Source organism: Triticum urartu, chromosome 1A (genome assembly GCF_056163025.1).
Source record: "Triticum urartu cultivar PI428250 chromosome 1A, HENAU_Tu73, whole genome shotgun sequence".
In the NCBI taxonomy this organism is placed as follows: domain Eukaryota; kingdom Viridiplantae; phylum Streptophyta; class Magnoliopsida; order Poales; family Poaceae; genus Triticum; species Triticum urartu.
The window spans coordinates 252,368,597-252,385,185 of record NC_141873.1 but is presented as its reverse complement, the minus strand read 5'-3'; positions in this window follow the sequence as shown (position 1 = coordinate 252,385,185).

The following is a 16,589-nucleotide window of genomic DNA, read 5'->3' as shown; positions in this document are numbered from 1 at the left end:
ACTCCCGAATACCGGAGGAATACCTTCTGTGCTATCAAACGTCACAATGTAACTGGGTGATCATAAAGATGCTCTACAGGTATCTCCGAAGGTGTCTGTTGAGTTGGCGTGAATCGAGATTGGGATTTGTCACTCCGTGTATCCGGGGGGTATCTCTAGGCCCTCTCGGTAATACACATCACAAGAAGCTTGCAAGCAAAGTGATTGAGAATTTAGTTGCAAGATGATGTATTACGGAACGAGTAAAGAGACTTGCCGGTAACAAGGTTGAACTAGGTATAGAGATACCGACGATCGAATCTCGGGCAAGTAACATACCGACAAACAAAGGGAATTACATATGTTGTCATAAAGGTTCAACCGATAAAAGATCTTCATGGAATATGTAGGAATCAATATGGGTATCCAGGTCCCTCGATTTGTTATTGACCGAAGGGGTGTCTCGGTCATGACTACATAATTTTCCCGAACTCGCAAGGTCGCACACTTAACGTTCGTTGACGCTAGAGTAGTATTGGGATATTTGATGAGTGGTAACCAAATGTTGTTCGGAGTCCTAGATGAGATCCCGGACGTCACAAGGAATCTCGGAATGGTCGAGAGGTAAATTTTTATATATGGGAAGTCATATTTTGGGTTCCGGAAAATGGTGCAGTTTTTTCGGTATTGTACCAGGAAGTTTCCAGGAGGTTCCGGAGGATTTCGGAGGGGTCTGGAAGTCCACAAATGGGTCCACCATGACCCAAGGGCTAGCATGGGCTGCGGGAGGTGCCCTGGCCTTATTGGGCTAGGCGCACCAAGTCCTTAAAAGGCCATGTGGCAAGGGAAGGCAAAAAAGGAAGGAGTCCTAGTAGGAATAGGATTGGACTAGGAGTCCAAGTCCTCTCCCCCTTAGCTGCGCCCTAGGGCTTGGAGGGGCTGTTTCTGTAACGCCCTCAATGCGGCTATATCTCCCACGTGTCGAAGCACGACTTAGAGGCATAACCGCATTGAAAGCACTGTCGCAAGTGAGGTAATCTTCACAACAACCCATGTAAATAAATAAAGGGGAAAGGTACATAGTTGGCTTACACTCGCCACGTCACACAAATACATAAATAAGTCATTACATTCATCCAAATACACTCAAGGTCCGACTATGGAACCAAAATGAAGATAAACACCCAAATGCAACATAGTCCTCGATCGCCCCAACTGGGCACCACTACTGATCATCTGGGAAAGACACGTAGTAACGACGAGAGTCTTCATCGAACTCCCAATTGAGCTCGGTCATATCATCTGGAGCGGTATCATCGGTCCCTACATCTGGTTTTGAAAGTAATCTGTGAGTCACGGGGACTCAGCAATCTCACACCCTCGCGATCAAGACTATTTAAGCTTATAGGTAAGGTAAAGGTATGATGTGGAGCTGCAGCAAGCGACTAGCATATATGGTGGCTAACATATTCGCAAAAGAGAGCGAGAAGAGAAGGCAAAAGCACGGTCGTACAACTATGATCAAGAAGTGAACCTAGAACAACCTACGTCAAGCATTACTCCAACACCGTGTTCACTTCCCAGACTCCGCCGAGAAGAGACCATCACGGTTACACACGCGGTTGGTGCATTTTAATTAAGTTAAGTTTCAGGTTATCTACAACCGGACATTAACAAATTCCCATCTGCCCATAACCGCGGGCACGGCTTTCGAAAGTTCAAATCCCTACAGGGGAGTCCCAACTTAGCCCATCACAAGCTCTCACGGTCAACGAAGGATATTCCTTCTCCCAAGACATTCCGATCAGACTCGGCATCCCGGTTACAAGACATCCTCGACAATGGTAAAACAAGTCCAGCAACACCGCCCGAATGTGCCGACAAATCCCGATAGGAGCTGCACATATCTCGTTCTTAGGGCACACTCAGATAAGCAATCCGTACAACTAAAACCAGCCCTCGAGTTTCCCCGAGGTGGCGCTGCAAGGGGATCTAGTTTGGACCAACACTCAGAGGAGCACTGGCCCGGGGGGTTTAATAAAGATGACCCTTGGGCTTCGGAAACCCAAGGGAAAAAGAGGCTGGGTGGCGAATGGTAAAACCAATGTTGGGCATTGCTGGAGGAGTTTTATTCAAGGCGAACTGTCAAGGGGTTCCCATTATAACCCAACTGTGTAAGGAACGCAAAATCCGGGAACATAACACCGATATGACGGAAACTAGGGCGGCAAGAGTGGAACAAAACACCAGGCAAAAGGCCGAGCCTTCCACCCTTTACCAAGTATATAGGTGCATTAAGATAAACAAGATAATGTGGTGATATCCCAACAATAAAAAAGTTCCAACAAGGAACGATCTCCAATCTTCACCTGCAACTAGCAACGCTATAAGAGGGGCTGAGCAAAGCGGTAACATAGCCAAACGACGGTTTGCTAGGACAAGGTGGGTTAGAGGTTTGACATGGCAATTTGGGAGGCATGATAAGCAAGTGGTAGGTATCATAGCATAGGCATAGCAAAAGAGCGAGTATCTAGCAAGCAAAGATAGAAGTGATTTCGAGGGTATGGTCATCTTGCCTGCAAAGTTTTCAGAGTTGCCTTGATCCTCGTAAGCATACTCAACGGGCTCCTCGATCACGTACTCGTCTCACGGCTCTACCCAAAGCAAGACAACAAGCAAAAGGAACACAATCAACCACGTGCAATGCTCAAGCAACATGATGCAAACATGGTATGATATGCGGGATGTGATATGTGATGCATATGCATGATTTGCAAAGGAATGATTGGACCTAGACTCAACTTAGAAAACCAAGAGTGCCACTTGAAAGAGGAGTTGATTTCGGTTGAAATCGATATAAAGATCACCGGAATCGGATGCACGGTTTGGAAATGGCAAGCAAAACAAATATGGCACCGGTCTGCGATAATCAGCAAGAGGCCATCTAAATGCATCAAGATAAATAAGCTACTGCATTCAAACATAGCAACAAAATACATGGCAGGGATCCACTCATGATGCTTGACAAAAGATGAACACTGAGCTATGGCTAATTCACTCACTAACAGGTTCAAACAAGCATGGCAAAAGTGCAAAAGATAACAGGTTTCAGACTTAGTGAAATTAACAGCTTGTCAGGAATTTATCATCAGGAAGCAAAGTTTAGAGCACGATAACTATATGCTAAAGGAACATATCATGGCAAAGCGAGGCATGGCATGAAGCTAGTCAAAGCATATAACAAAAGTCCCTTAGTGATAATGAGCCAAAAGGGATCAGAAAATACAATTGCAAGCATGTGAACATAGCAAAAACATAAACAGATTCAGACTTAGTGAAAACTGGAGCATGGCAAAACAAATAACGTGTAGGCATGTTTACGAGCTCGATGCACTCACTACGAGGCATTGCATGAAAAACTAAGCATACACCCAGCAAATAGACATGGCATAGAAGTTAGACATGGCAAGAACAACAACATAGCATGCACGTATCAACAACAACAACCTCGGCAAAATTGCTAAACATGTTAACAATCTGCCAAGAACATTTTATAGCAAAAGTAGAGCTTGATTGACTCAAGCTAGGGTGCTCCATAATTGCAAGAAAAGACATGGATGGAAAGCGCACAACATTATATACAAAACATCCTTAATGATCATGCTCAAAAGAGGCATGGATCACTAGGAAACAACATGAACATATGGCATAAAAATAATGACAGGGCAAGGACTTAGTGAAATTCTAAGTCCCTGAAATCAGCATCATTGAGTAAGCTACTTTACATGCTTGTGCTAGTCACCACGAAGATCACAAAAATACATGGCATACACCCCTATAAATATAACATGGCATACATCAAAACACATGTAGAGCTCAGGATCATAGCATGCACACATTAATCATGGCAAAAATGACAAAAGTGCATTTGCTGAAACAGATCTGAAACTATCATCACATAACCCTCTTCCAACATCATTTCGGGCATCAAGATAAGCTCAAATGAAAATGATGCAATGAGATGAAATGATGTACTCGTCGAGACAAACATTTTGATATGCTACACGCACGAATCGGAGCCACTATGAGGAAGTTATGGCATGTCAAAGAATGCAAAAAATAACTAGGGTTTGGAGGGAAAGTCAATCGAGTGGATCTCAGATCCGGATCGTGCACTATAGCGGCGCGGAAAACGAAGTTCAACGGAGGGGTCAACGGAGATGTGCCGGAGTTGCCACGGGACGTCTCCAGGGACTTGGGCTGGCCGGAGCTTGGGGACTCCGGCGAGGAGAGGTAGCCAGGGCGGTCGCCGACGTTCGGGGCGAGGTGGCCACGGTGGAGGAGTGCGTCGGGGCAGCGAGTGGCGAGGAGATCGACGACGGCGGCGCGGCGGAGCAGCAGGCCGGCGCGGGCGGCAGCTCTCGGGCGGCGCGGTGAGGGAGGCACGAGGCGGTGTCGGGCGCGGGGCGTGGCCCGGTTGGCGGTGAGAGGGCCCGCCCTGGGCCGGGACGGGTCGCGGCGGTGGGAGAGGTCGGAGGGACACGTGGCGCGCGGCTACTGGCTGGGCGCGGCGGCGCGGCGTGTCCAGCCAGGGACGGACATGTCCAGCGGCGGCGCGAGGGTTTTTTCTAGGGTTAGGGAAAGAAAATCCGGGAATTGGAAATGGGGGTCTATTTATAGAGGTAGAGGGAGCTAGGAAGCTCCAAATGAGGTGCGGTTTGCGGCCACGTGATTGTGATCGAACGGTCTAGGAGATGGAGGAGGTTTAGGTGGGTTTTGGGCCACTTTGGAGAGGTGTTGGGCTGCAACACACACGAGGCCTTTTCAGTCCCTCGGTTAACTGTTGGAGTATCAAGAGAAGTCCAAATTGTACGAAACTTGACAGGCGGTCTACCGGTAGTAAACCAAGGCCGCATGGCAAGTCTCGGTCCAATCCGGAAATGTTTAACGCCCGCACACGAAAATAGGTAGAAAGGGACACTGGGTGACATAGGAGCGCCGGAATGCAAAACGGGCAACGGGGAAAATGCTTGAATGCATGAGACGAATACGTATGCAAATGCAATGCACATGATGACATGATATGAGATGCATGACAAAGACAAAACACACGGAGACAAAAATCCAACAACGAGGAAATAGAATAACTTAGTGTCGGAAACGGCAAGAGTTGGAGTACAAATAAGGTAAATTACACCCGGGGTGTTACAACACTCCACCACTATGAAAGGATCTCGTCTTGAGATCTAGGACTGGAAAAACTCCGGGTACTCAGAACAGAGGTGATCCTCGCGTTCCCAGGTGGCTTCACGGTCGGAATGATGTGACCACTTGACTTTGAGGAATTTGATAGACTTGTTGCGAGTCTTGCACTCAGTTTCTTCAAGAATAGCAAGTGGGTGCTCACGATAAAAAAGGTCTTCTTGGAGATCAATGTCTTCAAAGTTGACGGTGCGGTCAGGGGTCTTGAAGCACTTGCGGAGCTGAGAGACATGAAACACGTCGTGCACGTTTGCAAAGTTGAACAGAAGCTCAAGTTGATAGGCGAGATCGCCTCTCTTGCTGACGATCTTGAAAGGACCCACGTATCTAGGGGCAAGCTTCCCTTTGATACCGAAGCGACGAGTACCTTTCATTGGAGAGACGCGGAGGTAAACATGGTCTCCGATCTCGAAAGCCAAGTCACGATGCTTGCTATCATAATAACTCTTCTAGCGCGATTGTGCGGCTTTGAGATTATCACAAATGACTTTGCACATCTCTTCTGCCTCTGTGATCAAGTCATTGCCAAAAAGTTGACGTTCACCAGTCTCTGACCAGTTAAGAGGGGCATGGCACTTCCTGCCATAGAGAATTTCAAATGGGGCCTTGCCCGAACTCGCTTGGAAGCTGTTGTTGTAGGAGAACTCGACATATGGAAGACAATCTTCCCACTTTATACCGAAGGAGATGACGCAAACCATGAGCATATCTTCAAGAATTTGATTAACTCGCTCGACTTGGCCACTAGTTTGCGGATGAAAAGCTATGCTGAAGCGAATGTTGGTGCCCATGGCCTTCTGAAAATAATCCCAAAACTTGGAGGTGAAGATGCTGTGATAGATTCTTTTATAGGAAGGAAATGAGCCACTTTAGTGAGTTTGTCGATGACAACGAAGATAGCATCATTGCCACGCTTGGACTTTGGAAATCCAGTTACGAAGTCTATCTCAATATGGTCAAACTTCCATTCTGGAATGGCAAGAGGTTGGAGGAGACCAGCTGGTCGTTGGTGTTCTGCCTTCACTCTTCTGTAGACATCACATTCATTCACGAACTGAGCAATCTCACGCTTCATTCGAGTCCACCAATACGACTGCTTGAGGTCATGGTACATCTTTGTACTTTCAGGGTGGATAGAGAGGAGTGAATTGTGAGACTTGTTCATAATGGCTCTACGAAGGTCACCTTTAGGCACAACAATGCGATCCTCGAAGAATAGAGTATCCTTATCATCAAGGCAATAACACTTGTACTTGGGTTGACTCTTGGCAATCCCAATCTTCACCTTCTTCACCATAGCATCAAGAAGTTGATCCTCGCGAATCTGATCTTCCAAAGTAGGAGAGACTTGGAGGTTGGCCAGAAATCCAGTAGGAACAACTTGCAGATTGAGTTTGCGGAAAGCTTCACAAAGCTCGGGTTGGTAAGGCTTGATAATTAAACTGTTGCAGTAAGCCTTCCTGCTCAATGCGTCAGCAATTATATTGGCCTTGCCTGGAGTATATTTGATACTCGGATTATACTCTTGAATCATTTCGACCCAACGAGTCTGCCTGAGGTTGAGGTTTGGCTGAGTGAAGATGTACTTGAGACTCTTGTGGTTAGTGAAGATGTCCACTTTTCTTCCCAATAAGAGATGTCTCCAAGTTAAAAGAGCATGGACGACTGCCGCAACTCGAGGTCATGAGTGGGGTAGTTCTTTTTGTTGGGCTTCAACTGGCGAGAGGTATAGGCCACAACTTTCTTCTCTTGCATCAACACTGCACCAAGACCTTGAAGGGAAGCATCACAGAAGACCTCAAACGGTTTGGATTCATCAGGAGGAGTCAGAACTGGAGCAGTGACTAACTTCTCTTTCAGGGTGTTGAAAGCGATGTCACATTCAGGAGACCAGACGTACTTCACATGCTTCTGCAGGAGGTTGGAAAGAGGCTTCACGATCTTTGAGAAGTTCTCAACGAACCTTCGACAATAGCTTGCGAGCCCAAGGAAACTGCGGAGTTGCTTCACGTTCTGAGGTGGTTCCCAATTCACAATTGCAGACACCTTCTCAGGATTAACCGCTATGCCCTTGGCAGAGATGATATGCCCAAGGTAGAGAACCTCATTGAGCCAAAACTCACACTTTGAAAACTTGGCATATAACTGATGTTCTCTGAGCTTATCCAGCACCAAACGCAAGTGCTTGGCATGATCTTCCTTGTTCTTGGAAAAGACCAAAATGTCGTCGAGGTAGACCAAGATGAAGTCATTTGTGTAGGCGTTGAAGATGAAATTCATCGTGCGAGAGAATGTTGGCAGAGCATTGACGAGGCCGAAAGACATGATAGTGTATTCATATGAGCCATAGCTTGTTCTGAATGCTGTCTTAGGAATATCTTCTTCACGAATGCGAATCTGGTGATAGCCCATACGGAGATCAAGCTTGGAGAATACTTGAGCACCTTTGAGTTGTTCAAACAGCTCATTGATGTTGGGAAGTGGGTACTTGTTCTTTATTGTCTTCTTGTTCAATGGACGGTAGTCGACACAAAGTCGGTCCGTTCCATCCTTCTTCTTCACAAAAAGAACACCACAACCCCATTGAGAAGAACTAGGTCGGATGAGACCAATACGCTCTTGAATATCGAGTTGCTTCTTCAGCTCCTTCAACTCTTTAGGTCCAAGCTTGTAAGGACGTTTGCAAATAGGTTCCGTGCCGGGCTCAAGATCGATGACGAATTCAACTGGCCGGTGCGGAGGCATTCCTAGAAGCTCTTCTGGAAAGACGTCTTGATATTCACAAACGACTGGAATTTGAGAGATGGCATCCAGCTCGCCCTTCTCATTGAGAGAAAACAATCGAATGGTATCATCCCTTGCGGCAAAGACAATCACATCCTCAGACAGATGAGTCAATTGAATCTACCTGGCAGCACAATCAAGCTGAGCCTTGTGCTTAGAAAGCCAGTCCATTCCAAGAATAAGATCAATATCCGAGTCACCAAGGACATTAGGAGAAGACAGGAACTTATAGTAACCCAATGTGATTGAAACATCCGGAACGAATACTCGAGAAGTCATTTGACGGGCCGGAGAGACAATAGCCAAAGGTTTCGGCAACACTTGAGTAACCAAATCATGCTTAGATGCAAAAGGTCTCGAGATGAAACAATGCGATGCACCAGTGTCAAAAAAACTTTTGCAGGAATATTGTTAACAGGAAGGTTACCCATGATGACATCTGACAAGTCCTCTGCCTGAGCTGCATTCACCATGTTGACCTTGGCGTGCTTGGAGTTATGCTTGACCACTGCGGTACTAGCAGATCTCACAGGAGGAGGAGGAGGAAGACGCCTCTGATTGAAGCATTTGTTGGCATAGTGACCCTTCTGCTGACACTTGTTGCACGTGACCTCCGAGAGTGGACGGTGATACGGAGCACTTGATCTTGGAGCTTGAGACGAAGTCTTGTTCTGAAAGCCTGGGTTGGGTGGGTGGGAAGATCCACTGCCACCTTTGCTCTTCTGCTGATAAGGCTGACGGAACAGAGGAGGAGGCAGCCAATACTTTTGCTGCTTAGCCACTTGAGTTGAGGGAGAAGGAGTTGCATCTCTGACTCGCTTCTTGGAAGCATCGCACTTGAGTTGAGCAGTCTCTTGCTTCACTGCCATGTTGTAAAGCTCATCCTACTTCTTCGGCTCAAAAAGGATGAGAGCTAGTTGGAGATCTTCTCTGAGGCCACCCCTGAACTGATAAATCATGCTCTTCACGTCAGGGATGTCTTGCTTAGCGAAACGAGTGAGCCTCTGGAACAGAATGTTATACTGGTAAACAGACAAGCTGCCTTGCTTCAAGTTGCGGAATTCCTCACGCTTGCTCTCAACAACACTCTGAGAAATGTGATGAGCTTTGAAGTCTTGACGGAATTCATCCCAGGTAATCACACGGCCTCCTCTGGAATCTTTGTATTGCTGAAACCATTCTGCAGCTTGGTCTTTGAGTTGGAAGGAGGCAAACTTGACAAAGCCCTCAGGCCTGACGTTGCTGCACTCGAAATGCTTGTAGATATCCACGAGCCAATCATCAACGTTTGAGGCCTCGACACAGTTGCTGAAGGTCTTTGGCTGATTAGCGAGGAACTAGTTGAGTGTAGCAAACTGATTCTGATTGTTCCCATGGCCATGATTCCTTTGGTTGCGCTCTTGCAGAATTTGCATGATCAGCTACGTGTTTGCATTGGTAGCGGCCATCACAGCTTGCCATGCCTCTGAAGGTGGAGGTGGTGGTGGGGGATCCTGATTCTGATTCTGACCCTTAGCAGGAACCATCCTGAAGAGGGTGACATCCGTTAGCATCTTGACAGACATATATTCAAGCTGAATCCAAAGGATAGAAATTGCAACATATAGTCTTCACATCCGAACAAAATGAACGAATGAATTCCAATTGAAATGGTCACATTTCCATAAATTGAGAAGTCACTTAGATAGAGGTAGAAGAATGAAACAACAAGGTACGGACAAGACCAAATACTTGGTGAGGATTACCCAATCACAAACCAAATATCCGCGGAAGAAATGCTAGAGCTACAAGAATTCCCACCTATGAAACTCCCGAACCTTTCCGGTTATGCAATCAGGTGTTGGGGATACAGGGGAAGCATAATATCTCACCCAAAGCTAGCAAATCCTACATCCAGTTGTATCCATCCTTCAACACATAACCAAGAAAAACTTCGGAAATCATTTACCTCAACCTTCGAAAAGCATCTGTTATACGAGTTATGGCAATACTCCTGAACTCCCGCCCCAGTACTGGGTGGCGTCGAGGTTATCTCACCAACAACTGCATAAAAGAGATTTTCGATGTCGGCGAAACTCAGGTATTCCAGAATCTCAACGATAAAATTGTGACGAAAACACCTCGGAGCTCAACTCTCCGGGACACTACCACAACCCCTAAATGACAGCAGGCAACAAGAACAATGTTCTCGTCACAAAACTATCGGAACGGTTCCAAGATACCCGCGTGATCCTAATTTTTTTAGTGAAATTTGAGAAGAGAAGAGTCAAAACTCTACGTCAGGATGCCTCACCAGAGCGACGAAGGGACTGAGGAGTAAAAAGAATTCCTAACTCTTCGATATATATAATCCTAAATGACTCAAAACATTTTTCTAGACTCAACAACGCCAACGATTCGATCCAGCAGGGGGCTCCTAAGGTCGGGGAAGGCTCTGATTACCAACTTGTAACGCCCTCGATGCGGCTATATCTCCGATGTGTCGAAGCACGACTTAGAGACATAACCGCATTGAAAGCAATGTCGCAAGTGAGGTAATCTTCACAACAACCCATGTAAATAAATAAAGTGGAAAGGTACATAGTTGGCTTACACTCGCCATGTCACACAAATACATAAATAAGTCATTACATTCATCCAAATACACTCAAGGTCCAACTACGGAACCAAAATGAAGATAAACCCCCAAATGCAACATAGTCCTCGATCGCCCCAACTGGGCACCACTACTGATCATCTGGGAAAGACACGTAGTAACGACAAGAGTTTTCATTGAATTCCCACTTGAGCTCGGTCATATCATCTGGAGCGGTATCATCAGTCCCTGCATCTGGTTTTGGAAGTAATCTGTGAGTCACTGGTACTCAGCAATCTCACACCCTCGCGATCAAGACTATTTAAGCTTATAGGTAAGGTAAAGGTATGATGTGGAGCTGCAGCAAGCGACTAGCATATATGGTGGCCAACATATTCGCAAAAGAGAGTGAGAAGAGAAGGCAAAAACACGGTCGTACAACTATGATCAAGAAGTGACCCTAGAACAACCTACGTCAAGCATTACTCCAACACCTTGTTCACTTCTCGGACTCCGCCGAGAAGAGACCATCACGGTTACACACGCGGTTGGTGCATTTTAATTAAGTTAAGTTTCAGGTTATCTACAACCGGACATTAACAAATTCCCATCTGCCCATAACCGCGTGCACGGCTTTCGAAAGTTCAAATCCTTGCAGGGGAGTCCCAACTTAGCCCATCACAAGCTCTCACGGTCAACGAAGGATATTCCTTCTCCCAAGACATTCCGATCAGACTCGGCATCCCGGTTACAAGACATCCTCGACAATGGTAAAACAAGTCTAGCAACACCGCCCGAATGTGCCGACAAATCCCGATAGGAGCTGCACTATCTCGTTCTCAGGGCACACTCAGATAAGCAATTCGTATAACTAAAATCAGCCCTCGAGTTTCCCCGATATGGCGCTGCAAGGGGCTCTAGTTTGGACCAACACTCAGAGGAGCACTGGCCCGGGGGGTTTAATAAAGATGACCCTTGGGCTTCGGAAACCTAAGGGAAAAAGAGGCTAGGTGGCGAATGGTAAAACCAATGTTGGGCATTGCTGGAGGAGTTTTATTCAAAGCGAACTGTCAAGGGGTTCCCATTATAACCCAACCGTGTAAGGAACGCAAAATCTGGGAACATAACACCGATATGACTGAAACTAGGGCGGCAAGAGTGGAACAAAACACCAGACAAAAGGCCGAGCCTTCCACCCTTTACCAAGTATATAGGTGCATTAAGATAAACAAGACAATATGGTGATATCCCAACAATAAACAAGTTTCAAGAAGGAACAATCTCCAATCTTCACCTGCAACTAGCAACGCTATAAGAGAGGCTGAGCAAAGCGGTAACATAGCCAAACAACGGTTTGCTAGGACAAGGTGGGTTAGAGGTTTGACATGGCAATTTGGGAGGCATGATAAGCAAGTGGTAGGTATCATAGCATAGGCATAGCAAAAGAGCGAGTATCTAGCAAGCAAAGATAGAAGTGATTTCGAGGGTATGGTCATCTTGCCTGCAAAGTTCTCAGAGTTGCCTTGATCCTCGTAAGCGTACTCAACGGGCTCCTCGATAACGTACTCGTCTCCTGGCTCTACCCAAAGCAAGACAACAAGCAAAAGGAACACAATCAACCACGTGCAATGCTCAAGCAACATGATGCAAACATGGTATGATATGCGGGATGCGATATGTGATGCATATGCATGATTTGCAAAGGAATGATTGGACCTGGCCTCAACTTGGAAAACTAAGAGTTCCACTGGAAAGAGGAGTTGATTTCGGTTGAAATCGATATAAAGATCACCGGAATCGGATGCACAGTTTAGAAATGGCAAGCAAAACAAATATGGCACCGGTCTGCGATAATCAGCAAGAGGCCATCTAAATGCATCAAGATAAATAAGCTACTGCATTCAAATATAGCAACATAATACATGGCAGGGATCCACTCATGATGCTTGACAAAAGATGAACACTGAGCTACGGCTAATTCACTCACTAACAGGTTCAAACAAACATGGCAAAAGTGTAAAAGATAACAGGTTTCAGACTTAATGAAATTAACAGCATGTCAGAAATTTATCATCAGGAAGCAAAGTTTAGAGCACGATAACTATATGCTAAAGGAACATATCATGGCAAAGCAAGGCATGGCATGAAGCTAGTCAAAGCATATAACAAAAGTCCCTTAGTGGCAATGAGCCAAAAAGGATCAGAAAATACAATTGCAAGCATGTGAACATAGCAAAAATATAAACAGATTCAGACTTAGTGAAAACTGGAGCATGGCAAAACAGATAACGAGTAGGCATATTTACGAGCTCGATGCACTCACTACGAGGCATTGCATGACAAACTAAGCATACACCCAGCAAATATACATGGCATAGAAGCTAGACATGGCAAGAACAGCAACATAGCATGCACGGATCAACAACAACAAGCTCGGCAAAATTGCTAAACATGTTAACAATCTGCCAGGAACATTTTATAGTAAAAGTAGAGCTCGATTGACTCAAGCTAGGGTGCTCCATAATTGCAAGAAAAGACATGGATGGAAAGAGCACAACATTAACTACAAAACATCATTACTGATCATGCTCAAAAGAGGCACGGATCACTAGGAAACAACATGAACATATGGCATAAAAATAATGACAGGACAAGGACTTAGTGAAATTCTAAGTTCCTGAAATCAGCATCATTGAGTAAGCTACTTTACATGCTTGTGCTAGTCACCACGAAGATCACAAAAATACATGGCATACACCCCTATAAAGATAACATGGCATACATCCAAACACATGTTGTCGGGGATATACCCCGCGGTATGACCCGACCGGAAGTATGACCCGGCCGGACTTGGCAATTCGCTAGTGACCCGCCCTAACTTGGCGACTCACTAAGTGACCCACCCGGATCTCTCCACTCACTGATGACCCGGCCGAGCCAGGTGACTCATTGGTGACCCGACCGGCAGAGCAGAGGAGCAACAAGACCCGGTGGCCCAGGCAGACGGTTCATGAAAGGCCAGCTCGTATTATGGTGGGCCGGCTTAAGAGGAAAGCATAAGGAATATTCTCTTACAAAGGAAGCAAGCCTAGGACTCCACTTGTAATAGAGTTGAAGAAAAAGGGTCTCCCCCACTTTGTATTCCAAAGCAACCAACCGATACATACAAGGATAGATGCTGGGGCGGAAGCAGCACAATCACACCCAAAAGAAACAAAAGAGAAACAACAAAAGAAAAGAAAAGAATGCCGACAACGGCGGATCGACGGAAACGAAGAAGCTTCACGACCACTGCGCCCACCGAGGATCTCCCACCAAGCTCCAAGGCTCCGAAGCACCGGTACCAATCAGCACCTCCAAGAGGGACCGCGACAAAGACGACGCTGCTGCCAAGGGTTTCCCCCGGTACCCGACGAGGCGAGGGGAAGGGTCGCCCCCGACGCCCTCCAGGAAGGTGCGGCGACACCCACCAGCGTCGCCGCGTCGGTGTCGGACAGGCCGACAGGGGTTTCCCCCGATCCCAACCTTCACCTCGGGTGCTCCAGAGCCTGCCACCAAACGGACCACCATCTTGCGCCACCATGGTCAAGAAGCCTCCACACCGTCTCACCACGGCACCATGAGGTGAGGTCTGCACGACAAGGGATAGGAGCCGGGACTAGGGGCCGCAGCATTGTCGGCACGCGGGAGGGCACAACCTTCACCGTCAACGACGGTAGCCGACCGGACACACAAGCAGGAGCCTACCAGGCCCGTGTGCCCACAGGCCCGGCCGGGAACACCATTCCCGGACAGCACCCGCCATCGCACTGCAGCCGGCACACCATCGGCATCGCCATCCCCCCATCGGAGCCGCTCCTCCTCCTCACCACACAGACGACGACGAAGCCACGCCGGGGGGTCGGCCCGCTAGGACCCAGATGGGGCCCGCCGGGCCCAGATCTGGGCCGGGGTCGCGACGACGGCCACCCAGCACCACCAGGCCGCCCCGCCGCCAAGGAGCGACGCCGACACCACGCCTGCCGCCGGCCGCCGCCGCGGGGCAGCCGGACCGCAGCCACGCCGAGCTGCACCGCAGCCGCCTCCCTGCCCCGAGAAGGGAGCACGCGCGCGGGGGGAAGGGAAGTCCCGCCGTCGCCGGAGCCACCCGGGCCAACGCCGGGGGCGACCGCCGACGGCGACGAGCGGAAAAGGGGGAAGGGGAGGCCCGCGGAGAAGGGGCACGAGCTCCGCCCCGGCCACCTCCCGGGGAGGCGGCGCGAGGCGGGTGGAGGGGAAGGGGAAACCCTAGTCGCCTACCGCGCCACCATATATATTCCGCGCTCCCGTTGGGGAATATTTACAAAGTTCTGTAATAGAGTTATCCTAATCCTAATAGGACTAGTCATGTAAACCGCCCCTTCAACATATATAAGGAGGGGCAGGGCACCCCAAGAGGGACAAGTTTCATAAGTTTCACAAGTTAGGTTTAGACAAGACAAGTCAATAGCTCTCGAGATAGAGCACCCTTGTGATCGTGATCATCATCATCAATATCAATGAAGCAGGATGTAATCTTTTATCTCCACCATGAGGGGCCGAACCTGGGTAAAACCTCGCGTCTCTCGTTCCGCTCAACCCCTGTCAAGCTACCACATAAATGCGTTAGCCTCACGACTAAGTCATTTTCACGAGGACATTTGCCGTGATAATTTCACGACAGTTGGCGCCTACCGTGGGACATGTGCACGGTGGTGTTGAGTTCTTAAAGGGATCTCTTCAGGGATCAAGGAGCTCGTGATTAGACTGATGAAGGTTTGAGTCCAAAGTTTAAGGTTGCGTGGTGCGCACCGCTACGACCAGATGCTCCGTCGAATCCGGGTCAATTCTGTTCAAATGTCATTAGAAACCAAGGCAAGGTTAATTGCCTCCTCAAGTTCTTAGATGATCAGGCATTGCAGCAAGTTACGAGAAGAAGCGATCTGCTATTTGTCTGATATATTGTATTGAACCAAGTAGTACTTTTGTTACATCTCACATAAAGCTACGGTCAGGTTGGTTATCTGTGAGTATTGAGGATTGGATTGACAAGGAAAAAAAGGAAGGAAAGGGAAGAGTAAGAAGTTTCGACTAGTGCTCCACGACAAGGGAAAGTCCCAAGAGACCTGTTATTTATTGAGAAGGAAAGTTCAGTTAAACAGCACAACAGCTCCATGATCTGAAGGTGGACTCGGACGTGGATAGCCAGCCGCGACCCGGAAACGAACACTGGCCACGGATTCGGTCTTTCACCATGCCGTCGGCTCGCCCCGGTCGAGATACCGCCACGGCTGTGCTCCAGCCTCAACCTCCGCCGGCGAGCCGCCCTCCTCTGCGTTGAGTCGCCTCTGCTTGGCTTTGCTCCGGGATCGCTGGCTTTGGCTGCCGTCTCTGAAACCTTGCCTCTGGCGCCGACGCTGCGACCCGCCCTTGTCTACTACGGACTCACCACTTCACCGCCGCACGGAGCCGTTGCTCGCATCCATAGCTGCGGCCCTGCCTCTCACCTCCGCTGCTTGCTCCGGCGGCTCGCTACGGCCTCGAGCCGAGGCCGCGCCAAGCCGCTTCGCTGGGGCCTCCGAGTTGCCTCCGCCGGGCGGCCCTGCCTCCGCCCTTGGTTGCCATCGCGGACGCACCTCTCCAATCAGCCGTTGGCTCAACTGTGCTTCTTCCTCAAGGTGCCTCTGCCGTGTTGAACCGTCCCCGCCGGAGTCCGTGGTCAGCCGTTGCTCTGTTTCCGCTGACCGGCTCCAATGTGACCGGTCATCGTTGCTACTGTGCCTCGCCTTGGCGTCGTTCCTCCACTGCCGAGACTGACCTCGAGCTACCTAGCCTAGCCCGCCCGTACGCCTGGACCGCGTTGCCACTCCGGTCGGCACCGGCTCGCCCCCGCCGGCTCGCCGTCTCTCTGTTCCTGCCACGGGTCGCCGCCTCCGTGACCTCGTCTCCACGTTGAGCCGCCCTGTGCAGA